This window comes from Toxotes jaculatrix, chromosome 2, assembly GCF_017976425.1.
Source record: "Toxotes jaculatrix isolate fToxJac2 chromosome 2, fToxJac2.pri, whole genome shotgun sequence".
Classification (NCBI taxonomy): domain Eukaryota; kingdom Metazoa; phylum Chordata; class Actinopteri; family Toxotidae; genus Toxotes; species Toxotes jaculatrix.
In genome coordinates, this window is record NC_054395.1 from 11307979 (window position 1) to 11334702 (window position 26724).

The window sequence follows — 26724 nt, forward strand, 5'->3', positions numbered from 1 at the left end:
AGGGTCAGGCTGCAGAGACAACTGCACACGCGCGCACACATACACACATACACATACACACAAAATACAAACTGTTGATCTGTTAAAAAGTTTGGTTGCAACATGTAAAATATACTTATACATATATACAAATATACTTGGAAACAAGCTGTGAACACAACATCAACTCATCCCTTTTTAAGTTTTTATGACAAACTACTTAGCAAACAGTTGATACATATCTGAAGTCAGTTTCTGGGCACCTGGTGAATTTAAGTCAAATATTCACCCTTTTTTTTTTAGTTCTGTTGTTCTGCAGTGTTCACCAGCTAATCACTAACCAGTCTGTCTGCAGTTTGATGCTGAGTAGGTAGCGTACAGTGGGTTTTCAAAGCTTTTATGTTAAAACAGCTGCCTGCTATGCTTTGTCTCCCTCCAGTATCTTCTCACCATCACTTTATACACCCTCTGTTTATTATTTGTCTCTCCCTCTCTATCCAGGACAGTATCTAATGCTGTTTTGGGCTGAAGAGCAGCTGTATTACTCATGTAATGAATAATTGACAGATGCAGCCCTCCCTCCTCAACACTTATCTTCCATCTCTGCTTTTTTCCCCACCCACTCATCAAATCCTCTCTCTTTCACTCTTTCCAACAAACTCACCAAACTCTCCTCTGCTCCTCTTTGTCTTTTCTATTTCTCCTCCCTCTCGAGCTCCCCTTTATCTCACTCCTGCTCTCTCTTTATCTGAATCCTTTTTCAGTGTTTATCTGTGATTAGGTGCCATACAAAAGACTCTCCCTCCGTCAGAGTCCACAGTGACTAATGCTGTTTAGGGTGGAGTAGTGGACACTCTAGTACTTATGCTTTATAGACAGTCAAATTTAAGACCATTAAAACCTTTGTGATGATATGTGGAATTACTAGCAAGGCTAAACAAAAACTGAAGAGAGAAAAAGAAAGCAAAGTAGAAAAACTAGAAAATTCCTGATTTTTTTTCTACTGAAATTAGAGAAAGGATAATGTCTGTCCCTCTGTATTAGGGCTTAACTCCATGACAGGCAAAAAGTTTTAATAACCCACAGGTCAGTTTAGACAAAAACTGTTGCTGTTTGTCCTTCAAAACCTTGAACATGTATCCAGCAGTTTCAAAAAGTTCAGCCCTTCTGAGCATTTCTTTCCTGCTGAAACACAAATCTGGTGGGTAACAATAAAAACTCAGACCAAAAAGAACAGAAACAATGGATCCATGTGGCTGCAATCCAACTCTCCCTCAGGAAAACAACTTATTCCCTCTAAGTTGCCATGTTAATGTGGCAATTTCTTCAACAGCAAACTCTTTGCGTGTCGTGTCTACATTCAGTTTGAAATGATTAGAAAAATATAGTTCACAATATATTTTACCCTAAAGTATGATTTTTTTCTCTTCTCTCTACACGTTTTCAGTCTGTTTTACTGTCGTTGTTAAAGAAGTGAAACAAATGGAGAAAAATCTAGTAAAGAAAAACTACACAAAGAAATCAATAATGGTGTGTTTTTTTCCAGTTCTTTTGACTGTGATCAAATGAGACATTGATGTAAAGCTAAAAGCTTCCCACCAGGAGGATGTTTAGCTCTCTACCTCAACACTCAGGACATTGTTTTCTTCTTCTCTCTTTCAAGCGACTGCTAAAACAGCACTCCTCTGAACATCTTTCTCACACCAAAACGATTTCAGCCTCCAAGAATGGAGAGGACCATTTTCAAACATGGAACAAATGACTGGTGAAAATGTCAAAAACATTTGAGAAATCTAAGCACCAGACCAGACTTCATTAGACTGTGCTCTGCTTTCCGAGCTTGAAGGATTAAGGCACAATAGAAAAAAGTAATATTTGAGAAGCTGGAACCAGCAAACGTTTGGCATGTTTCCTTGGTAAATGACTGGAATGATTTATCAAAATAGCTGATAATTCCTTTGATCAACTAATCAGATAATCAGCTAATTGTTTCGCCCACTTACTGAGATACTTACTGTACCACTAACATTACACATGCAATATACATTTATCTCTGATAGGAGTGTTTGAGGCTCATGTTTTAAATGTTAAGACCCTCTATGGTATAGAATGGACTCTGTGATGCTGATCCTGTATGTGTGTGAGTGTGTGTAGCTAAAAAGAAGCAGCACATTTTTGACTGCATATGTATGGGTACGTTTTATGTGTGTGTGTGTGTGTGTGTGTGTGTGTGTGTGTGTGTGTGTGTGTGTGTGTGCGTGTGCCTGTGCGTGTGTGTGTGTGCATCCCCTGAAGCAGCAAACTGCTGTACAGTAGCATTTGAAAGCGTTGAATCATTTTTAGACCCTAAGGTGAACTCATTCCCTCCTTTTCCCAGAGCAAGTACATTCAGTCCTACAGATCACATCACGTGTGTGATTCTGTACGCACGCATGTGTGTGTGTGTGTGTTGTCCTGCAGAGCACCCCATCGCTGCACCACTTAACCTACATAGCACCAACAATCTGGCCCCTTCTCCTTCTGTCAATAACGTTCACTAAAATGCTCCATCAGTCCAAATTCTCTTTGAAGAGCACTGCTGTTTTCTTTCATCTGCTGCTTTCATTCTGAAGCATATTATGCATCCAGACTCTCTCTTTCTCTTTGTTTTGAAATGTCTACCCTTTTGAAATTGGTTGAGCGTTGGATTGTATTTTCACTCCAACTTCCAGCTCTCTGTGTTTCTTTTACATTTCTTTGCCTCCTTATTTCCTCATTGCTCTTTTACTGCCCGTTTGCTGCTTTTTTTTTCTCTCTCTCTCTAACTCACTCGTTTCTGTTTGCATTTCACAGAAGGACAAAAGCAATGGATCTGTCTTTTATTTATATGTATTTTCTCTTCCAGCACTGGATTGGATTTATGACAAAACTGCAAAAATAACTCACCAGTGTGCTCAACCCCCATTTTACCCCTCGGCCACAGGGAGGCCTCACAATTAGTCATCAAAGAATGCAACATGCTTGTCACAGATTAGGCCTGAGGAAACTGCACCATTTGTAGGGAATGTTTGGTATTGCCTTCTTTCCTTTGTCTTTCTTTCTTTTTCTCTTTTTATATACTACTACCACTGTCACTACTACTATTACTACTACTACATGCATATGTATATGTATATGTATATGTGTTCAGACCTGTAAAAGTCACCTGATGGTTTTAGAAACCCACTTAAACTCTTATTCATCTTCAGATAAACCCTGGTTACTCCAATACAATGAGCATGAAGCATGTTGAAACCTGGATTTCAAACTGTCATGTCAGTATCGTTGTATAATGTTATAGATTTTTAAAAAAAATCTAAAGGGGGCATGAATGTGTGTCCCGAATTTCGTGGTAATCAATTTTAAGTGAAATTTCAAATTTCACTTAAAACCACTTAAAGGAAACATGAAAGATAAAATCTTGCAGTATTTAAATTTGCCATATTATATACTGTATATATATATACATATATATTTATGTTGATATGGGAAAGTATTCTCATTACTGTATTATTTTTACTAATAAAGTTCCACTCTAGTCAATGTAAACATCATATCCTAATTATGATCAAATATTAAATACTATTTGATGTAATGTAAACGCTCTCCCTCCCTCCATTGAAAACATGGAGTAGGATACTTCTCTAAGCTTCCCAGCTTCAGTTCACTTCTAGTCTGAGTCATTCTCATGCTTTTTCTTTACTTTTCACACATTAGCTCCTGCAGTTCCTCTCTCCCCCCTTTTTTTTCTCATGATCTAAACATCTTCCCCTTCCTCTCAGCTCTCTTCTCTCTCCCTGTCACCCTCCGTCTCCTTTTCTCTCCCTCCAACAGAGCGAGGGCTATTTTTACCCAGAGTGCCATTGTTCTGCTCGAGCGCACCCTTCCCCAGCACTGGCTGCTGCTTTAGGCTGCACTCTACTGCAGCACACAAATGCTCATACTTACACAAGCACGCACACAAGTGTAGACACACGGTTCACATCAATGCAAAATGGAGGAGGCCTGTGTAGCTGAAGGCCAACCAGAAGGAGAGAGAGAGATGACAAGCAGAAGGAGGAAGGGGAGGAGGAGGAGTGGGGAAGGGGAGAAGTCCACAGGGTAAAGGGGAGAAATGAGGAAGTGAGTGATATCGCATCTACACGAGTGCACGCACATACACACAGTAATACAGCTCAGCCTGTAGTAATATGTGTGAGAGAAAGGCAGAAAAAGAGGAGGAACTGGTGGAAGAGGTGGCAGACAACTGAAGTGGACAAAGGAAGGGTGCTGCTGCTGCTGATGATACTGTCGGTGGATGGTGGAAATACCGGGGAGTTCAGGAGTGAACGTTTTGAAGACATAATATGAACATTTGTGAACGTGCAGGTAGGTACAATTTTTAAAAACACAAACCAAGGAAAAAATATGTATCTTTCAGTATTGCTGTTGTAAATTAGTAGTAGTAATAGTAACGTAATTTATAGGGGGACAGTGTTAGAGTACGGTAAAGCGCTCAGTAAGATGGCTTCAGACTGTCCTCATGAACATCACTCATTTACTGAGATAAACTGCAGAACAAAGCATTCAGGACCTGACAAATCAATCAGCAGCCCTTCCTTTTTCTGTTTCCAGTGGACAAAGTGTCCACTCACCTAAACTTGGCCTTTGAAAGACACATTTCTTCAGATACTTCAAAAACCAACACAAACATTTTGACTGTGAATACTCTTTTACAGAGTCAATATATTTACATGGTGGGGGGAACCATATTTTTTAAAATCATAGATTCATAGAGTCAGTTCACCCAAATAAACATAATATCCTCATTTAATCTCAGTGGTGTCTAGCAATACAGATATTTTGGTTTTATCTGATGAGGTTCTGAGATGCGTCTGCTGCAGCCCCAGTTGATCTGAGGTCGATCTGAGTTTTGCTTGTGGTGCTCCCAGTATTAGAAAATGAGCCAAAGAAACAGTCCTTTTGAAAAGTTAATATTCAAAACGAATGGTGTGTGGATTTACTGATGGAAAGCACTTTAATCTAATATTCCATAACTCAGCAATATGTGAGAAACAACCCATGTTTTTGCTAACAACAAGCCTCAGCTACACAGAGTCCAGTCCTTCATCAAATGACAAAAAGCCATGCATCATCATCTTCATCATCATCATCCTCATCATCGGGATAGCCTCACTGTAAATCAACGTAACATGAAACTTCACTGCAGCAATACTCAACTCAGCGGCCAAACACTCAGCTGAGCCAATCACAATGTGGACGTGTTATGACTTATGGCTGACTGGACCCATTAGTTCACCTGAAACATAGCTACAGGATCTGCTGAGCTGTTCACTTTCTCTGAAATACAGCAGACTGTCAAAGTACAGGAGCATACACACATGAAAGAGTGTGTAAACCTGCATGTCCCCACTGCAGCAACACTGTTTCCTATAATAGAAATAACCATGAAACATACAAATGAAAACTTCCAGAACTTTTTTGTCTTCACATCTTGCACTGTAAAAAACAAAGTTAAAACAAAAACTTAAATTTCCATAAAATGTTTTTAGTTCTTTTTGGTAATTGATATGATTCCTAAGAACATGTCAGAACTTGTGACTGTCGTCCATCCTCCCATGTTTGTTGCTTCCTGGTTTCCTGACTTGATAATTACTTTACACCAACAGTCTTGAACCCAAACCTGACTATGTGAGTTTCGGGGCAGGTTTCACCACTCGCTGCACAGCTTGCATCAGTTCTGTCATCGTACGTGAGGAGTCTCATATTTCACTGGAGCCCTCCCTCATAAACTCTTTCTCCTCCTGCGATTTTCAAAGCGACTTACTCTTGTTCTCTGTCTCCATCTTAATTCCTGCCTCTTGAGCCCTGTCTCGTCTTCACAGTTATAGTTCTTCTCTCTTCTTTTGTACATTGAGATATGATTAGATTTTTTTGTCTACTTTCTCCATCCAACAAAAAATGTCAAAATGCCCCCCCCTCAGATATATCTAGTGACCCTGTAGAGGGGGCCGAGCCCTCTGTCGGGAACCACTGGACTAAGTTACAATATATAAAGTAAATGGAATCAGAGACATCTCAACCAGCTACAACATTAAAATGCTGCTTACACATCAATATATTTTAACACTGTTTGTAAATTATGTATGCTAAACATTTATGCTAATAAAACTGATCTGATTGCAAGAGAGTGAGGGAGAGGGAACAATTTTAGAGTCTCAACTGCATTTATTGATGAAATCTTGGCCTGTTCACGCAAACATCAAGACACACAGGCACATTTTACACAAACACACACACAGACACAGACACAGACACACACAGACACAGACACAGACACACACACACACACTTACATCCTATGGGATACGGCACCAGGGATTTTACTGTGAGGAGGCAGTGATATCTGTGGAATAGTAAGACACTAATTCTGTTTATAAGCACACACATACATGACCACATAGACACACTGGCTGGATTAACGGTGGAAGATTTCATCCAACACCGCTTTCACCCCATTAGAAGGAAGAGAGGTAGACATGGAGAGAACAAGAGGAAAATAAATTAAAGGAGAAGAAGCCATAAAAGCAGAAGAGACAAGGGGAGAAGAGTTTAGAAGACAGCAACACGAGAAGGAGAGGGAGTAGAGGAGGGGATAAAGAGAGAATTGATGCTCGAGTAGGAGAGAAAGGAGGGGATGAACTCACGGTGGAGGAGGAGAAAAGGGAGGAGGGGAAGGAAATAGAGGAATAAATTAGAAAGGGAGGAAGTATAGAGGAGGAGGAGGAGAGATGCTAGGGGAGTAGAGATAGGAGGGGATGAATTATATGTGTGGAAAACCAGTGAAGAAGAGAATAAGCAAGAGATAAATTAGAAGTGGGGAGGAAGAGAGGGAGAGAAACAAATGGTAGAAAACAGCAGAGAAAAGCAGAAGCAGAGAAAGAGAAGACAGGGAGTGTGGAAGGAAAGAAGAGAGGATTGACATGCAAAGCAGAAGAAGAAGAGAACTGCTTCTTTTCAGTGGTTATGTAATGAACACAGATTTCATTTTCATTTCACAGAAATTTCAAAAATCTCTTCCTCCCATTTTATCATCACAATGGAGCCTCTTTAATTATGTAACCTTGTTGTGAGAGGCAGAGGAGTGGGCATGAAGCTGTATAGGTGTGTGTTTGTGCTAATGTGTACACATTATGTTTTATTGCCTGCGCTACACTGTCACCTCTCTCACTCCCCTCCTATTTTCTGTGTCCGGTTGGCCGAGCAGCCATTCTTCACAGAGCCAATATAAAACACAAGACAAGGTTTATCTGCCCACCTCGTCCCTCTGCTGACACTACGTGTAGGAGGAACTCATTAGCACATGTTGTCAATTCATAGCTACCGGGATGATGAATTCTGACTTTAGCTAAAACTGTGAGCTCTGTAGTCTGATTAACCCTTCAGACAAAGAGGCACTTATAGTCCGAGTGTGTTTTTTAGTAGTGAGGATTTTACCATGTTTCTGTGTCTTAGCCTCTCATATGACAGAAACACGCAACCTAACTTAAAGTAGCTTCATTAAGCTTCATCAAAACAATCTTCCAAGAAAGCACAAGTTGTAACTTGTCTGCTAAATGTGTGCAATTTAAAAAAAAAAGTGACATTGAAGATATTTACTGAACAGCTTTGCTAGCTTTCATGCATCATGTCAGTTTGGAGCTCAAGTTTCTGGATTCTGCCTGACATCACTCCCATATTCACCCATTCACTGCACCCTACAGTGTCAGATCAACTGTGAACTACACATATCAACAAAACGTATTATGCTGTAGGATTTCCAGCTAAAAGTAGAGTAAATGCTAAGGACAGTACTTTTTTGTTCCACTGTGGGAATCTTTGAGGGCACCTGTCCTCATATTTTACACTCAGATTTTGGACGCACAATAAATAAAATGGCAGAGGATAAATGCTGCGCGCTAGTCAGCAAATTGACCATTTCATCATGTCAGAGCGGGAGAAGCACAGGTGTAAATAACAAAGTTAATGATGAATTCTGTCATGGCCTACTGGGACACATAGAACGAAGCCATCATTCATGTTATTAGCAACACTTTTCCTGCTAAGACAAGTCAAAATCTCAAGTGATCCGTGCATGTAATAATGAGCTAAAAATGAAGTGTCCTCTTACTGGAGGCATTTACCACTATATGTTGGCTCTTTCAGAAATGGAGTTGATGTTGGGCTGAATTTAAGTTATGGATGTCTGAATACCTTCATATTTACAAGAATAATGAGTTTGATGAGATGGTCTGTCATTTGCTCAAAGACCTGAAATGTCCTATGTTGACATTTACCTGATGATGCTGGCCATATGAATTACAACTCTTGTTTGTCAGGATCATGGGAACATATGACTTGGACACAGGAGACTGCTGCTACTTAAGTTAGGTTTTCATGCTAATGCGGGTGTTAGATCAAGAAAATGGGTCTCTTAGAAATGACATTACAAATTACATTGTTTTCCATTTAGTTTTTAAGATTTGTTTGTAGAACCATATGTCTTTTATTGGAGAGATAGATGGGCAGAGAGAAAAGATAAAGAAGAACAACTTAGGTAAAATTAATTTACACTGATAACCAACTTCATTTATTCACTAAAGATTATCCTCTTACTGTCCCTCTCTGAGCAGCTTCATCGAAGTGGATAAAGGTTAAGTGCCATCCTCAACAGTACTTTGACATGACATGAAGAAGAGTTTTCCTGCCATAATTTAGTCAGACACACCAGGGATTTGAACTGGAGACCTGACTGTGACAAGTCGGCTTTGAGGCAGAAGCCTTTGTGGACGGGAGACGGGAAACGAACCAAAGGCGAGCCAGGGTTTGTTTAGAGCCTGACCCGCAAATCTTTTAACAGGCTTTCTGTCTCATCGGGACTGATTTACACACACAAACGCACACGTGCGCACACAGATAAACACCAATCAAGCACAGGGGGCAACAGTACAATCTTTGTGCAAGTGTGTGTATCCCTGCAAGAATTTGTGCATGCATTTGTGTGTGTAATGTTTGTGTGTGTGTCTGTGTGTGTAAAGGGCTGCAGAGATCAGAGGATTTTGACTCCTGCAGTAATAGGATGGAAGCTAGCCAGCAGCAAAACACAGCAGAGCTACAGTGGGCCTGGCTATCTCAGCACTGGGTCAACAGGGAACATGAAGGCAGAAGAGTCAGCTAACTTCTTCAAATGCTTTATCATACATAAGTTTGTGTCCCTGAAACAACTAAAAAACCAAATAAACTGATATATGACATTGTACAATCAATGTACTATTAGATTTAATAGTAAATCAGATCACTATGAGTATTATGAAATGGATTGCTGAGAATCATCACCAAATATGCAGATCTACAGACGTTTTTAATCCTCTTTTAGCTCGTTGTTTTGGTTTTACAACACATTAACTGTATGGTTCAGTCTCATGCATCATCAGCCATGTTTCTGACAGCAGCAGGCAGCTTTTTGTTCAGTAAACAAGCTCTGATAAATCCACGGTATGCTATCGGCCCAGCACAATGGCAAAGTTAGTCACTGGCGGGAACATTTGGCAGCTAAAGAACCAGATTTCTCTCAGGAGTTGATGGAGAAATGCCAAATGAATCTAAATGTTGCTAAATGTCTAAGTGATGGATGTGTAAGTGGGCAATTGTTTGCCAGTGTATGAGCCATTACAACTTAATACAGCATTAAAGAGGAAAAGACAAGTACAAACAAACTTCCAAAGAGGCTCCTTGCAGAAATAAGCCTTATCTAGAGCTATATCTTCTGTCTTTTTTCCTTTAGTAGGTTAAACTTTAAACTTATGTTTACTACACCCAAACACTATTAAAGAGATTTCATTTTTTGCTAAAAATAAATGTTGTGCTATTTGAAAACTGTATTTAAGCTAAGTTTAGCAACCTGGTTTCTGTGTTCTTGCATCATAATGTGACTTTACCATTTCTAAAGCTGCACTTCTATTCTTAGACATCTTAAAGATACAAATCCTATTTTTCTTGTTTTTATCTGCAGAGCTGCAACACAAATTACCTCTTTGGGGACACAAAAGTTTACCAAGTTGAAGTTCTTGCCTCGCAGTGTGTACCCAGATTTGAACCTCATCCTCAGTGGTGGGGGGGCTGCTGGGTATTATTAGGATTTAATTGATCTGGCCTTGGTTTTAGTATGAGAGTGAGTGCAGCCTTTGAAGTACTGAAGTGTGTACTTTGAAGTGCAGGAGGCAGTCCTCACTTGGACAGGAGCATTATGGGTAGGAGAGATTGCTGGCTCATCCCGCAGGGCGAAGAAAAAGACATGATCAGACAGATGCTAGGGAGGAAGTTAGAGGAAAAAATCTTGAGGAAAGTTTAGCCAAGGGCTTAGAGCGAGGAGAGGAGAGGAGAGGAGAGAGAAAGGGAAGGAAGTGAGTGAGATGGAAGGGGAGAGATGAGGATGTGAGGATATAACAGAGAGGACATGATACAAAAATTGTGAAAACAATGTCATGTGACCCACCACAACATGTTGACTCTATTGCTTTGATTATGCGATCTGGTTACACAGAGCTTGTCATTTAGCTGCTAATAGATCATTCCCTGTTTTAAGAATAAGGGAGTGAAAGCGATGGTAAAAGAACAGAAAACAGAAAAGTTTTAATAGACGTTTGAATAGACAGGCTGGCCTGCACCAAGACTGGAGCTCAATGCAGCTGCCACCTCCCCTCTTTCTTTTAAAAAAAAAAAAAAATCACAATCCAAATAACTTTCTAAAACACGTTTAAAGTTTCCAATTATGTTTGATTTATTTTTTACTTCACTAGTTTTGTGCCAGTTTTGGTAGCAGCCACTACCTCCTGCAGGTGACTGTTCATCAAATGTTTGATGCAGGAGTGGAAAGACGAAATTGGGGTAGCAGAGGGAGGGCAGGGGGAGTAATGAAAGCATGAGGATGAAGAGTAGTATGAAGCGGCAGGTGAAATGGAAGAGGATAGAAAACAGAAAGGAGAGGAGGAGGGAGAGGAAGAAGAAGTAAAGGAAGAAAAAGAGGAAATCAGACAGCAAGCAGAGACGCAGGCAAAATGTCAGAGTGAAAGAGAGAAGCAGAGGGAGAGGATAAGGATATTAGCGAATTAGAAAGAGAGATGAGAGGAGGATGAGGGGAGAGAGGAGAGGAGGAGGAGAGAAAAGAGAGGCGGATTCCAAAAATGTACAGTGAATTAGTTCTGCCCAATGAAGCTGGCAGTTCTGGCTGAGAAATGCTTTGCGGCTAGGATTTCTGTGTGTGTGTGTGTCTGTGTGAGTTGATGTGTGTGTTTGTGCATTTCTGTTCCATGTTTGTGCATTTGCATGAATGTTTATCTCTCAGTTGCGCATGTTGTGTACATATCCTGGTGCCTGAATGTAAGGATGTGTGTGTGTGTAAAGAGCATCACTGCCTCCCCAGAACAGAGCTGATGCCGTGTTGACATTTAGACAAAAACACAAGCTCTGTCTTTTTTAAAAGAGCAACTCTGAGAGTGAAGCTCGCAGAGAGGTGACAGGGTCAGACATGACTGCTCCTGCTGCTGCCGACTACAAAACAAAAAGAATAAAAAAAGAAACATAAACAGTACCTGTCACGTCATTTCATCTTCAACACTTAACACACACTTAAAGCTCAGGCTCAGCTTTATGTACTTCACATACAGAAACTGAGGCTAATTACTGGTGTCAATTATGATTCACAAACTCAACCCCAAGTGAAAACAAACTTATGGTTCTCCCAGTCAGTCACTAGCAATATCTCATCCTCACCATCGACACTAAGACGTAAAAAATCAAGAGAGAAACGTTTGGGTAATTTAAGCTTTAAAAAGCTTGAAAGTTTTGCCACTTAGGGCTGCAAAAGTGCCTCAGAGGGTGATTCAGAAGCTTTTTCAGATGCAGTTTCAGTCTGATGAAGAGCAAACAAGTTCAAAGTATCACACCGTTTTGGAAAAACGTCTCTCTGTCAAAATTTTTGGGTGCATACAGTCTCTCTAAAATTTGCATAAACTTTTTTGAAGCATTCTCATATATTCATGTAATATCCATTTATTCATGAAACCAAAATCCAACTTGTAAAAAGAACTTAAACAAACTGTATATGTTCAAATCAGTTTGTTTTTATATTATATGTATATTTATGTATATTGGTGTGTAATATATTGGCTTGTGTTATTGTGTCCCATCCTTTGCTGCAGAAGTTCTGATGAACGCTGTCATTTCAATTAACTGTATTATCAAGAGGGAAACAAAATACTTTAATTCAGGATAAATATAAGTAGATAAAATAGATTCATTATTACATTTGAGGATGAAAATAAAAATGTACTTATACTTTAATTATGAGTTACAAATGTCCTCGTGTGACCAAAAGGCTGCCACTTTTAAAGACATTCATATAGTTCCCCCTGTAGTACAGTATGAACACACACACACACACAGTGACAAGTACAGTATGTAAAGGTCAGTCTCGTCTGTCCTTCAGTGTCTAACTCACCTTCACCATCCCCACCTCCTCTGACTCTCTCCCATTGCGTGTGTGTGTGCATGTGCGTTTTGACCCTGACACACAGCGTGCTGAGTCAGCCTCCATGAAATTGCACATGCCTTTTTTTGCATACTGTGCAGCCAAACAACATCTGGGTCAGTCTGCACTCAGTCTGCCATTTATGAGATTTAGTGTTTTGCTCAAGGGCACTTCAACAGGTGAGGCCTCATCCAGACTGCAGTGACTCCTGTGTGGTTAGGGTGTCACTCTGTATATTGCTGGCATTGACTACTTATATAAGTGTTGGTTATTAAATATAAAGAAGGTGGAAACCGGTCCTTACTTATCCCTGGTATGTTCCTCTTATAATTATTGTTTTTTTTTTTAATTCTGACTTTGTCAAACCTAAATACAAAGAACAGAAGGAGGAAGCAGGTTGGTTACCGAAAACATTTTTGCATTTGCTTTTCCCTGTTTTTCCATGTACTACCTTCTCAGTGTACACATTTTACTACCTAGCAAGATTACTGAAAAGTTCCTGTATGTACATGCATCTGAGGCCAAGCAATTAGATTATTTATGCCTACAAAGCATCCCTGCATCTGAGAATTAGCAGCAAAGTCCTCACTGAAGCAACAATCTATGTACAGCACGAGATCACAGTGTTCATGTTTTGTCAGATGCTGAGTCGCAGGTCGGGTCGAGTGTCGTGCTGCATTAAAGCCTGGGAATCCTCGAAAAAGACCACAATCCAAGTCTGACGGTGACATCCCTGTTACACAGCAGGCATCAGCCCACACATACATGTGTCTAAACCTTAAAAAAACATGCACGCACATAAATACATTCATGTATTCAACCACTAATAAACACACAAGCTTGCACACCAAATGTACACACTCACACAGCAGAGACCTTTGGCGTCCCATCCAATCAGATTTCTCTGTGGGAACGTGCTCACACTGTGCAGTGGAATTATCCACCTGCTCAGTGAGACGGGGGCTCCAGATGAATCACACGGCTGCAGCTGTTTGTCTATTTTTGCCCTTTTCTTTTATTTTCCTTTTACATTCAGTGGCTCTTGAATTGTTTCTTGTCTTTCTGTCTCTCTTCCTATCGATCTCCACTCACCCAGTCCTTTCTCTGGCAATGTTTCAGTGAACAGTATTTCAAGTTCAAAATGTGCCTTTAACCTTTTCTTAGCATACAGAATATTTTTCCCATATTTAAGTGTGGCTTTCATCATTTGGGTAAAATGAATTGGAAAAGATTTTTCCTCTTTAACTGAGCTTGTATGACACATAAAAAATTAATTTAAATGGAATTTAAGTTTTAATGGTGAAAAGAATGGATATGGGAGGTTTTATTGTTCTTCATGCACATTTTTATGAATTAGGAGAGAGAATATCAGGTGAATGTGGGCTGTAAAAAAGATTTAAGAGACAGTAGAAGAGCTTCAGAGAGAAAGAAAAATCAGTTTTCCTGCAATTTAGTTCATTGTTATGAAATATCATAAGAGGGATATTCAAGAATATTCTGTGCACTGTGCACTGGTTTTTTATGTGAGTGTGTATGCAGTGCCTGGTTGTTGTTGGATCAGCAGTAGCTGTGGGGACAACAATCACTACATGCTGATTATTTGTCATCTCTGAGCAGTGATGACATGATGCCTGTCGCTGCAGCTCAGATTGGCATTGATTAGGTGTCAGTGTCAATGCTCGTCCCCCATCATTTGTTCATTTTACACAGCGAAGGACAGAGAGGCCAAACCAGAAACTGCTGTTCTGCTGTGAGGGCAACCGAGCATGGAAGAAGTGAAGATGGAGAGAGAGAGAGACACAGAGAGAGAGAGAGAGGTGGTGATTTTGGACAGTCTTTAAAGGAAAATCCAGTTTATGAAGACTTCAGTCTTGTCCTTGTATTTTCTACTATTGGTACCACTGTGACATTGCTACAGAAAAGTGTGACAGGTAGGTAATTAGCCTGATTGTAAACGAGCCGTCAGTTCAGATTATCTAAACTCAGAAAATGAAGGTTTACATAAAGATTTTATTGACAAAACTCCTCAGATTGTGAAAAGGTGTGTTTCTGTTTCTCATTTAGCCTATTTGTGTTTTCTTTGGTCTAAAGAACTGAAGTGAAGAGGAGGAGGCTGTTCACAGATCAATAACCAATAACCATTAATTCACACACGGCTAGGAAGACCCCTGACAGAGCAATCAATAGAGAGAAAATGGGAAGGAACACATGGGAGAATACAGGAGGGCAGCATCCGCTGATCTGAAATTACACAGAGGAGAAACAAATATGCAGACTGACAATGATTTTCCCTGGTTTGCTACAGATAGCTGCAAACATATCATGTTGTGTATGTGAAGAATTTATTTCCACTACATCTATCATAATTTGCATCTTTTCTTTCTTTGCCAAGATAATTATCAGTTTCATCTTTGTGCATTCAACAAAGAGACTGGTTCAGGACGTGTTTAGCCCAGTTTAGCTCAGAAAGTGGAAGTCAGTGCTATTTGTAATGGCGCCAATGCACAGGCTAACTCTTTATCCCAGTGCCACCTAAACAGACCAATATGACAGTTCTAAAGCTATCAAACTATTCATGTGAGTGTTTTCAAACGCCTGTGTTTATTGTTTGGTTTTTATTTGGTGCAGCCTTCCATCCAAACCACTGCTGTAACAATCTCATGCTACCTCCATTTTGGCAAGTAAGAACAGATGGTCATTATTTGCACACTCATAAGATTTGATTATTTGTTTCTATGGTACTGTAACATAACCTTTATCTGCATGTTCACTCTGTTAACTGGCTAAAAAAAAGAAAGAACTTCACAGAAACTTCTGTAAAAACCTTAGCCCTACAATTTCTAATTTTCCTCAGTTATCTGAGGATAAAGACATGCGGAGATAATTCAGACGCTTAATGTGAAAGTGACAATATTGGACAGCCGTTTTTCATTATCCGAATGTTAGCTGGTCAAGAGATCTAGCTGAGACACCCTGAAGTCCCTGCAGTCTGTTGTCACGTAGAACATAATTTGTGAGGAACTGAGGTGAGGAGTCAAAGGTGAGATGAAGTGAACAAAGGAGGGTGGAGGGTAGCAGAGGGGGGAGGGGATGGAAGGATAGATGGAAAGAGGAACGGAAGGCAGGAGGTGCGATGGATGGATGAATTTAGAAAAGTGGAGTTAAGTTAAATTACCCATTTAAAATTTCTTAAAGTTACATCCACTTGAAAAATTGAAAATTTACGCACTTATGCACATTTATGCACACAATATTTTGTGTGCATAAATGTTTTTAACTTTTCCAGTCGTGATGTCATAAAGTTATAATGTTAGTACAGGTGGTAAAATGAGATTTAAGGTGAACACAGAGAAAAGTCCCCACTTCAGCAGATTCATTTTAAAGCAACCTTCTACTGTCAAACTCTGCACACACATCATTCGGCACAGTAAAGGCCAAACACCCAAGTGAATTAACAATAAGCAAAATCCGTTTTCCAGTGGAGGAGGACTTTAATGTTTTGAAATGCAGGAAATCAGAGGAAAAGGGGAACTGGATGGAGGTAAAGTGGAGGAACATAGAAGGTGACAGCTGAACAGCAGCTCTTATCATGCACCTTCATGTCAACAAAACCACAAACTCCTACTGTACAGTGTGTACTGTATATTTAAAACACTGCTGAGATACTAGATAGATATGTATGATGTCATGGACAGACAGAGAAGCACCGTACTGTGACTGAGTGGACAGGTATGAGCATAATTTAACCTTAGTCCACAGATATTCTATTCTAAACTAAACTAAAACACTTTTAATCTTAAACCTCCCACTAAATGGACAAAAGGGCATAGCTATCTTGTGAGGACACTCATTGACATAATGCATTCACTAGTCCCTTACCCTTAACCATCAAAACTGAATGCCTAACCTTAACCCTAACCTAAACCTGATTCTAACCTGAGCCCACATCCTTTGGATGTGTGTCACACAGTGAGGACTGGCCAACATGTCCTCACTTTCCCAATGTTTTAAAACTCAAACTGGTCCTCACCACGAGGCATCGCTGGACAATACAGAAGGGAGCAGAACAGAGTTGATCTTGTGTTAAAAAAAAAAAAAAAAAAAAAAAAAAATGCACAACAGCTGGTGGCAAATCCCAAGCCCCTCGTTTTACTGTTATTGAGAACATACAGTCACATGCCAGCGCACTCAACACAAACACTACACACACAAACACACACACACTGCATTACACTGCACTGTTATTTCTCTTTGTCTCCTGGGACAACTTACTGTTAAAGCTACCTTCAACCCTATGGGAAATTTACTGCCTTTCAGCACTTCAGTGCACACACACACACACTTCAGTACAAGAAATTGTATTGATTAGTACCCGAGAGAGCTGATTGGTCAGTTACAGGACAGTATCTACTCCAATTGGACCAAGAGAAGCCTGGACTGTAATTTGATTCTCCAAAGTGCTCCAGGGGGTGTTTTCTAATTGTTTTATGCTTCTGTGCACAGGAGTGTGTGTGTGTGTGTGTGTGTGTGTGTGTGTGCGTGTATGTTTGCTAGGGAGGCGAGATCAATTTACCCTCCCCTCCCAGGGGAGTTACAGAGATAGTACACCTGCTCTACTCTTTCGCTCTTTTTTTTTCCCCGTCTGCCATAAAACTGTCTCTGTCACTCTGCTTTATTTTCATACTCTTCTATTATCACATGTCTAATTCCATTTACATTTAACAGCGCTGGTGCACACAAATATTTATCATTCAGCTATCGCTGCTGTAGGTAATGTGTTCACAAAGAGTTAGCCTAAAATGGCAGATAACCTTACACATCCCTGTGCATTCCTGGTCATTAAGTTACATGCAGATGTATGAGTCTATTTAACTTGTGTGTGTGTGTGTTTTTCTTTCTCTTCTTTCCTTTTCAACAAAGAGGTGCAGTCAGGACAGTTATTCAACAGCCGTTATACATAAAAATCAGACATCCCCTGGCTACGGTCAGTATTAACATAATAAAGTGGAAGAAAGTGCAGTATCTATTTGTAAAGATGGTAATTTGAGCTGTGAACAAGGAGAAAAGCGGTGCTGACAGTCTGCTGAGGAGATATGTCACTAAATATAGTGATTCATAATCAATATGAATCACTACAGCGGGAGTTTGACAGCTGTACAGGAGCCACTGCTGAGATCCAGTTTTCTTTTCTTTTATCTCTTTTTCTCCTCTTTCTCCCTCTTGATCTGATCCCTCTTATTTCCCCATCACTGTCATCTCTTTTATTTCACAGAGAGACGGAGTCTGGAACCGATAAACAGACCGACTATCAATAGGTTGTGTGGCTGTGTTTCTCCAATTTTTATTAGCCCAGCAGTCAGAAAACTAAATAAACAAGGCTGTGATTGTGACAGGCTGCTGGATGGAATATGGCACAAGGTGTCAGTGATTTAAAAACCTGTAAACCAGGCCTGTTTTGGGGTGTTGTGGGTCGAGATGTAAGTCCATCAGGTCTAAATGTCCACCCCTTCCTGTCAGAGCTGTGGTAATTGTGTTTCTTACATAGATAAGATCAGATCTTTTCAGTGCAATAACTAAATCTGCAAGGATTTCACCAGGTTCAAAACTACAATTACAACAACAAGAAAAACTTGAGTCCTCATTTTTGTCACTCAAGTCCAGGTCTTCAGTGTACTGTATAGCTCTGCTGGGAATAAGTGAAAAAGAGGCAACCTTGACCAAAGCCAGATGGTGAAGTTTAAATGAATATGGATGATGAATAACTATGTCTTCTTTTGTTATGCTTTCAAACATGGACTGATGCATCGCGGCACAACACCTGACTGTCCCTCCACAGAACACCTGGGTCACAGCTGTCCTCCAGCCTTTGCTTACCATCACCATGCCACTATGTAAATTAGACTGTCAGAACAGAAATATGCTGAAAAGTCACACGAGTCCTGAAACGACTGTACAGATCAAAGCTGCATGTTACACTGAGCAAAAGCAGTCCAGTGTGAACTGAAAATAGATTTGGTGTGGCACAATTTGTGGACACGGCCGTAATGATGCAAGAATTCAAATATGACTTCTACCTGTAATTTAGACATGGCAAGTGTAAACTCCAGAGTAGAGACGGTGCTGTGTGTACGTCCTATTGTTTGTGATAATTCCAAAATGTGTCAGAATAAATTTATTCTTGTATAATATGGATGGTTAATTGCTCCACCACCCCAAATCAATGCACCTAATTAAATTTGATCCATTAAGAGCATGATACCAGATATTCATTCTGGCAGCAGAATGAAAACAGCTGAGATAAGCACCACGGACAGAGGCAACATCCAAGTGCACTAACCACAATTCACCAGCAGGGGGACAGACAGCTACAGTGCACCTCAGAGCTGTATTTCTGATTTACTGTAGTCTGGAATAATGGAGCGTACTACACAGAGTAATGTGGTGCTAGTTAGTCTGTCAGAGAGGGGAGGGGGGGGGGTATCATTAGCATTTCAAAATCACAATGAAAGTGATACAGAGAGAGAAAGAGGAAGGGAAGGGAAGGAGAGAGTGAAATGGTGAAAGGGAAAGATAGGAGGCAGAGAGGGAGTGATAGATACTGTAGAGAGGGAGACAGCAGCAGCAGAATACAAACCACTGAGCTGCTGGTTGCAGCTGGATTTTTCTAGTTCTACACACGTACACACTCATGCACACACATACACACACAACAGATGTGTTCAGCACCTGCACACTCACACGTACATTCGTACAGTTGATATGACACAATGACACAAAAACATGTTATATTCTCAGCCCCTTCCTCTGTCTTTTCCTTTCTCTACCCTTTCTCTCTTTCTCACCCCCGTCTGCATCATGGTACAGTCCAATCCTAACCTTTTTACTTGTTCCCATCACAGTCTCCTTCAGTCATCCATCACTTTCTCCCTCTTTTCCCTCTCGATGCGATTCTAGCTCATTCCCTCATGGCGTTTGTGAGGCCCGTTATTGCTCAGGTTTGTCACCAGGAATGCAATAACAGCGTAGGCGTGTGTGTTTGTACCTGTTAGGATGTGTATGTGCTTTGCATGTGTGCCAACTAGATTCTCTCGATTTTTGGTTTCCTACCTTTATTCTCTCTCTCTGATTTTGCAAGCGCGATTATTGCTGGGGTAAAAAAAGAATAAAAAAGAGACAGAGGGAATGCAGAGTGTGTGTGTGTTTACTGGGTGCTGATTGGTTGCTTCAAACCATCATGAGACATTGCATGCATACATAGACACACACACACACACACACACACACACACACACACACACACACACACACACACACACACACACACACACACACACAGGTCTTTCCACACCACCATTAGTCATTATGCCTCCTGCAGAGCTGAGCAGATGAACAACATGCTAGTGACAGAGCTAATTCAACAGCCCACGCCTGAATTATACAGGGACAGGATTTATCTGAGCATGTGCATATGTGTGTGTGTGTGTTTTCTTGAGTGGTGCTTGAAATGTGATGCAGTGAGATCCAAACAGGACTGCGATCGCTGGTTAGTAAGTCTGAAATCACTCTCCTCTTGCTTCTTTTTGCCTTTTGCTTCTGGTGTAGAGAGAGATGCTGATATCACAACCCATTCTCGATTAACACTATTCTCTTTCATTTAGTGTCAGTTGCTACACAAAATGCGAAAATGGATCGTTTGCAAAGATACTAGTGATTAAACTATAAGTGATTTTAAAGGTGTCCAAATGTAGATAAATAATGGACAAAGCAAAGGCGAGCCCATGATTTTCTAAATCAGAATATCTTAGAAAATGTTAAGTGTCATTTGATGGCTACTTACTGTAAGCAAAAATAGAAGCTTTTCCAGGTTTGCTTTGTTTGTTTGCTTTGTTTCACCTCATGTTAACCGTCCACAGTTATTTATGTGTACGTGCTGCTGTACTCTTGTCCTCATGGTGGTTTGCACCCTAACACAGATTTCTTTTGTTGTTTGTTGCGTCAGCTTCAACATAAACTTTAACGTCTTTGTCCCTCTTGTCCTGGTGCTGTTTAGACTTTACTACAGTATCTTTGTTTGAAATGTAGGCTGCACAAGTGTTTCCAGCAGGATGGAACACTGAGACTCAATCACCACAATTTAACCATCACACATCTTGATATTTGTTATCCCTTGAGACTTATTCATCTACAGCCACAGACCACAGTGTTTCAGATTCCCAGAGGCATGCAGCAGGGGCTTCAAATTTGAAGACCAGCATGAAAACCAAACACAGGACCTCAGTGATGGAAGTGTTCACTTAATGTTACATCTGCCAAACAATTACAAACTAGTACTTTCTGTCTCCACAGTATCCAGTAATGAGTAGTAAAGCTTTGGAAGATCAACGTTGTACCACTTTGACCAGTTGGTACACTGGTCTTAAATCCATCACTGGCATCAAACAACATAATGTACCCACAGTGTTACTGGAGCAGATACTGGGGCAGTAAATGTATCTCCAATTTGATGGAGCTTTCCTGACCAAAGCTGATGATTGTGTTTTCATTGTTATTAGTTATGTGTATATCAAATGGCAGACAGGACGAACCCTCACAGTGTTGCGTGGGAGGGTTTTACTCACAACAGCTTCAGGGGTGCCAGTCTGTAAAGCCTCTAACAAAATCTGGCTCACACTGCCTTAAAAAAAACCTGCTCACCTTCCTGAAAGAGTTTCATTAGTCTGGATGTCAGTGGGTGGTTTAGTGCCCCATGAAGTTCTCTGTGCTTTGCATTCCACTACTTTTCCCATCATTTACCGAGCTGCAACTTTTTTTTATGTCATTTTACTTGGTAACCCTTATTTCTCAGCTTACAATAAAAACTTCTATCTAAAAGCCCCCCTGATTAATGAGGAGCTACCCTGGGATTGTCCATTTGAAGCATTAAAGAGCCTTTTACAGACCTTTTTCCGGGACCATTTTCATCCACCAACCTCAGTAATTTGCCCATGAAATTCTTCAGCAAAATGCTTATATCAATTTCCTGACAAACATCCACTGACAAAAGTCCACTGTAAATCATTAGGATCATTAACAAATGAGTCAGTATTAAATCTTTTAAATAACCTGTGTTAGACAATCCTGACTCCAGACTTGGGCGTTCTAGTCTTTCTTGTTAAAGCAGTCAAATTACAGCAGCTCCATCCCACTGCCAGTGATGCAGTATGGAAAGTGAATCTGTAGCCATATTGCTTCATGTCAGTACTCCTATATCTTTCTGTAGCACAACTGGAATGTGTCTCTGGACATTCCACTATATCCTTTGACAGCCAGCTCAGAGTCATCAAAAACAGTGTCCAGGTGTGTTTTCGACAATGCTACAACATGAATATTGTTTGACGAGCAGATCATGAATCTCATTCTGAGGCTGCACTTATTTAATTGAGCTAATACTTTTTCCCTTCTTTGGTAAATTTAATAGAAAAGATGTCATTTTCTTATTTGGATGCATAGAACAACAAAAACAGAATAAAAATGAAAAACAAGAGGAAAAAATGGGGTGCTTTAAGCCAATAATTGAGTTTCTTTCCCCCCTGGGCACAATGAGTAACTTATCACACTTCAGACTGCCTTTATCGCCTTTTTCTTGGGCAGCTTTCAACTTGGGCGGCAGCTCTTTCCCCCTCAGTTGCACAGCGTCTGAGAAGTCTCCATCATATAGATTTTTGTGCCCTTTCATTTCTTGGCAGAAGAATGGATACTAGTTTTTAAAATGTAAAAGTTTTACAACTGTTTTCCTAGATGTTCCCCCCCTCCTTGTACTGGCCAAATCTCGGGGCACGCTCAGTGTCCATATTCATGCCATCTAGTCCCAGGTTACTTGAGAACATTTGTCAAACCTTCCTCTCTCCTTTCTCATCTGCAGTCCCATCAATTAAAAATATTTATCCTCCTGCACCGAGGCTAGCTGTTTCCCTATTTTCAGTCATTGTGCTACCTCCACCATCCAGCTAACTTGATGGCTTTAGCAAACAAATATGGGAGTGGTATCAATGTTCTCATCTAGCTATTGGAAAGAAAAAGGACTAGGATTTTTTCCAAAATAACAAACTATAACAAAGTAGCTGACTAGTCTGATCATCTCTCTCACTTATAGACTGAATTAAGTTTTTACCAGATCATAGAAGCTTTTATTCTCTGTTTCATTAATCTCTGGTGTCTGGTAACTCTTTGCATTTTGGAAATTATGAATTTGATGTTGCACTTTGTTTGAAATGAGCTACATTTTCACGCCAATAGTATTAATATCAGGATGCATAAATCCATGAACCCTAATGTCAACAAAGCAACAGAGAAGAGGGGCAGAGGGAGGAAAAGAGGAGACAGAAGGAGAGAATGTCTGAGTGGGTAGAGGAGAACAGCTGGAAGAAAGGAAGGGGGACGAATGGAGGAGGTAATGGAGCAGAAACACATCAAGCTTCGTTCTCGGGGGCAAAGACAGGCAGCAGAGGAGAAAAAAAAAAACACCCCCTCAAACATTAACAGAATGGCACAGCCCGCTTGGGAATCATCCATTCAGTTAGCAGCACAGGGGAGCTGGAGGAAAACACAGTAAATGGATCTGGCTGGGCATAGTCTTTAGTTTAGTCCTCTCTCTCTCTCATGAGATCTCTCCCTCTCTAACTCAGTATCTTGACCTCTGACCACCCCCCCATTCTCTTGCCCGCTCTGTCAGATTTGCTCTCACCTTCATGACTGAGTCATCATATAAGTCATTCCCTTGATTTCTCTCTTCTCTCAATCCTTCCTTTCCTATCAGTCATTCTTTATGCTTGGTTTCTGCAATTGTCTCACTCCCAAGTCAAATGTAGTTATTAAAGCAAAACAATATTGCATATTGCTTTGCATGGCAATGTACTGTGTATGTCTGAATGTGTATGTGTGTGTGTGTGACTATTAGATGTAAATGTGTGTTTGCATGAAAATGTCTGTCTATGTTTACAGAGCTTACAAGTCAAGTGTACACACTTTATCTATATGTACACACAGCTGTGCTTTAGTGGAGTTTGGATTTTTATCTTTATATGTGTGCTGTGTGTGTGTGTGGTAGCTGTCAGTGTCAGCGACGGGCAGCCACACATACAGGATTTGACAGCTGATTGGCAGATGGACCACCAGCATTCGTCATGGCAACCACAGAGGACACTGTCAGGCTGTCAGGGGGAGTTTATACAGAACAGTGGCGTTATTAAGGTTTTGAACCTTTTTTTTTTTCATTATGTGGACTCACATTTGTGAATGAGCCTACAGCTGACTGGCTGAGGAATAGTTTATAAAAGGACATATTAGTGTTAGCGAGCTACCTGACTCCAAACAACAGGGGTTCATTACTCTGGGTTTACTCTAATACATTTACTGTAACATAATTTAAGGATTTCAAAAAATATAACTGATATTATTAAACTTTCTTATGATTTTAATTGTATAAAGAAAACAAAAACTAACATGCAGTATCTGTAACATCAAGCGTCGGTCTTGCTGAAGTGTCTTTGAGCAAGACCATGAACCCCTGCCAGCTACTGATCCTGTAGCCCTGCAAAACATTCTCTGGGTATTTATTGCATTAAGAATAAGACTACTCCATTGTAGTATTACAGCAGAATGGAAACGTAAATGACTTCAGCGATGACAGGCACCATTCCCCTGACAGTAACCTGTGGAGGATCCATTTAATCATTTAGAGCCTCCAGCTTTTGGATCGCAACCCATTCTATGACAAATGGGTCCATAGATGGTGGTTACAAGCCTTGATAGCATTTAAAGGTTGTTTAATATCCCTTCAACAAGTACGTATTTCTCTGACAGACTGTTCTCATACCTTCAGTAGAGCTGCATTAGTTATTTCATTGTCTACTTAAATGAATTTCAAGTTGTAAAAGTTGTTTTAATAACTACAGCCTCTGTCTGCTGCAGATCCCACTTCGAAACTTTGGACTCTACTTGTAGTGGTTTAAATTCACACTTTAACATTTAAATTCTACTTCTCGTGGACATTGACGATCTCAGTTCAAAAGCATGAAATGAAAAGGTTAAAAATAAAATTCCAAAATTGTGAATGGAGTCTGGTGGAGAGCAAGGAGAGGTGTGAAGTATGGACACCATTCACCTGCTGTGCTTCCCGCCTGAGATACAGACTCGGAGCGAGTGAATGAAAAAAGGCGTGAATCAATGTTCTCTCTGCCTGTCACGACCCCAGAACACACACCTCTACCTCCCATTCGTGCGCACACACACATATATAGACACACGTACGCTAACTGTGGGAGTATAAAAGGTGCATTGACTGAACAAATGAGAGTGATGGTACCATGAAAGAAAGAAAGAAAAAAGACAGAAAAAAGACAGATGACACGAGTGTGTCTGAGTCATTCACCCTTTTCATTCAATAATTGATGTGAGTCATGACTGTGTGTGTGTTCGTGTGTGCGTGTGAGCTGGGTTTCCTGTAAAGAGCAGAGTCCCTTTTTGTGATGTAAAGTATTACGTGTGTCATTGTATGATCACTCTTTTACACACAAACACAGACAAACAAAAACAGACACACATACACTCAGAATGCAGCTCATGAGTCACTCATTTTGCAGACTAAAAAAACGGTGCGTGTGAGAGAGAGATAACACGCAAAAGAAAGGCAAATCAACGTGTTTGTCTTTGATATGAAAAATCTGAATGCCGGAAAGAAACAGAAAGATTCGTGGGGGCAGAGAGACGAAAAAGAGACACTGCTTTTTACTTCGGTCCGTGTACCCACGCAGTACGCTAAGTCTCTTAGTTATAGCTGCTGCCAAGTTTCATGCTGTGGGCTCGTATGTTGCTTCAGTAAAATGTGTGTTGTGTACTATACTTGTCTCTGCTTTATTGCAGATAATGGGTCAATTGCTAACATTTAAATGTATCAATCAAAGGTGTACAATCTTGTAAAGGCATCTTTTTCAAGCTGAGAAAGCAAATAAACGATGAACTTCCTGAATATATATATGGACACAGCCACTGGTAATCAAACAGCAGCCCCTCAAAATAGATTTCAAAGTAGAAAACTTCAGCAGAAATCCCTGTGCACTATGTTTTTCTGTACTAGAGGCTTCGGGTTGTAATGACCACCTGCCAGCTGTGAATCTCTGACTTTCTGAAGCAGTAAACTGCATTTCCTCTAGTCACCCATTACAGCTTAAGATCCACTCTGAAGTCAACATATTTCTCAAACCAAAACCTGCATTCTGACTCTGCTGCGACCTCTGGGGATAACAAGCTCCCTGTCACTTTAAGACACTATTACTCCAGTCAGCCATAATGACTGAGAAGATCAAGCCTTTCCACGGCATATTGCTCAAAGAGAATCCTTCATTAAGGCTCAGCAGTGGATTCAGTTCCAGTAATAGTATTTTTTTTTTATCCATCTCATCTGTGCCCTCAGGCTTCGTCTTGGTAAAACAGTGCTCATCTTGTTTTCCATCACTGGCAATTGGCAAAGCTGTTACTGAGATTCAGATTCTTAACACTACTCTGGTTCTCCATTACGCCTCTTCAGTGGTTTTGATGTGTGCCAAGCCCAATTTTGACTCACCAGCTGCATATGACTCTGAAACAGCTCTGATCCCGGTGGAGATCAGCTTCATTTTGTCTTAAATCTGCCTTAAATCTACCTCACTCTAACATCATGGCTCTAGACCTATAGGGTGCAGATTTCAGAGTCCTCCATTTTGTTTTTCTTCATCTCAGTAGTAACGCAGGTGCGTAACCCTGGGGAAGGATGTTTCTTCCTCTACTTCAGGATGCACAGTCTTGTATACAGTGTAGTTACATATAATTTCTATAATCTGGAGAGATATACCCCAGTCATTATTTTTGAGAGGTGATGTTTGAGGACCATACCAATGTTTCAGGTTAAGCTCTTTCTCAGTGTCAAACAGTACAGACCATTTTCCAATACTGTGGACTGCATTTTTGCTACCTTCCAAATGTAACATCAACAACAATTAGTCAACTCATCCACAGATTATTGGGAATGCAGGTGTAAGAGTAAATTTATTTTACAAACTTAACAATAATGTAGCCTATGAAGACAAATAAATGCAAACCTGACCTCAGAGTGAAGGACTATACAACTCAGATGGCTTTGAAGA

The 26724-nt window shown here is 40.4% G+C and overlaps 1 protein-coding gene across 1 annotated transcript in view; it reads right to left on the reverse strand.

Moving 5' to 3' along the window:
- The window catches only part of bsna (bassoon presynaptic cytomatrix protein a), a 106278-nt gene that overhangs the window by 34718 nt on the left and 44836 nt on the right, over positions 1-26724 (reverse strand). The gene's annotated exons all lie outside the window — the stretch shown is intronic.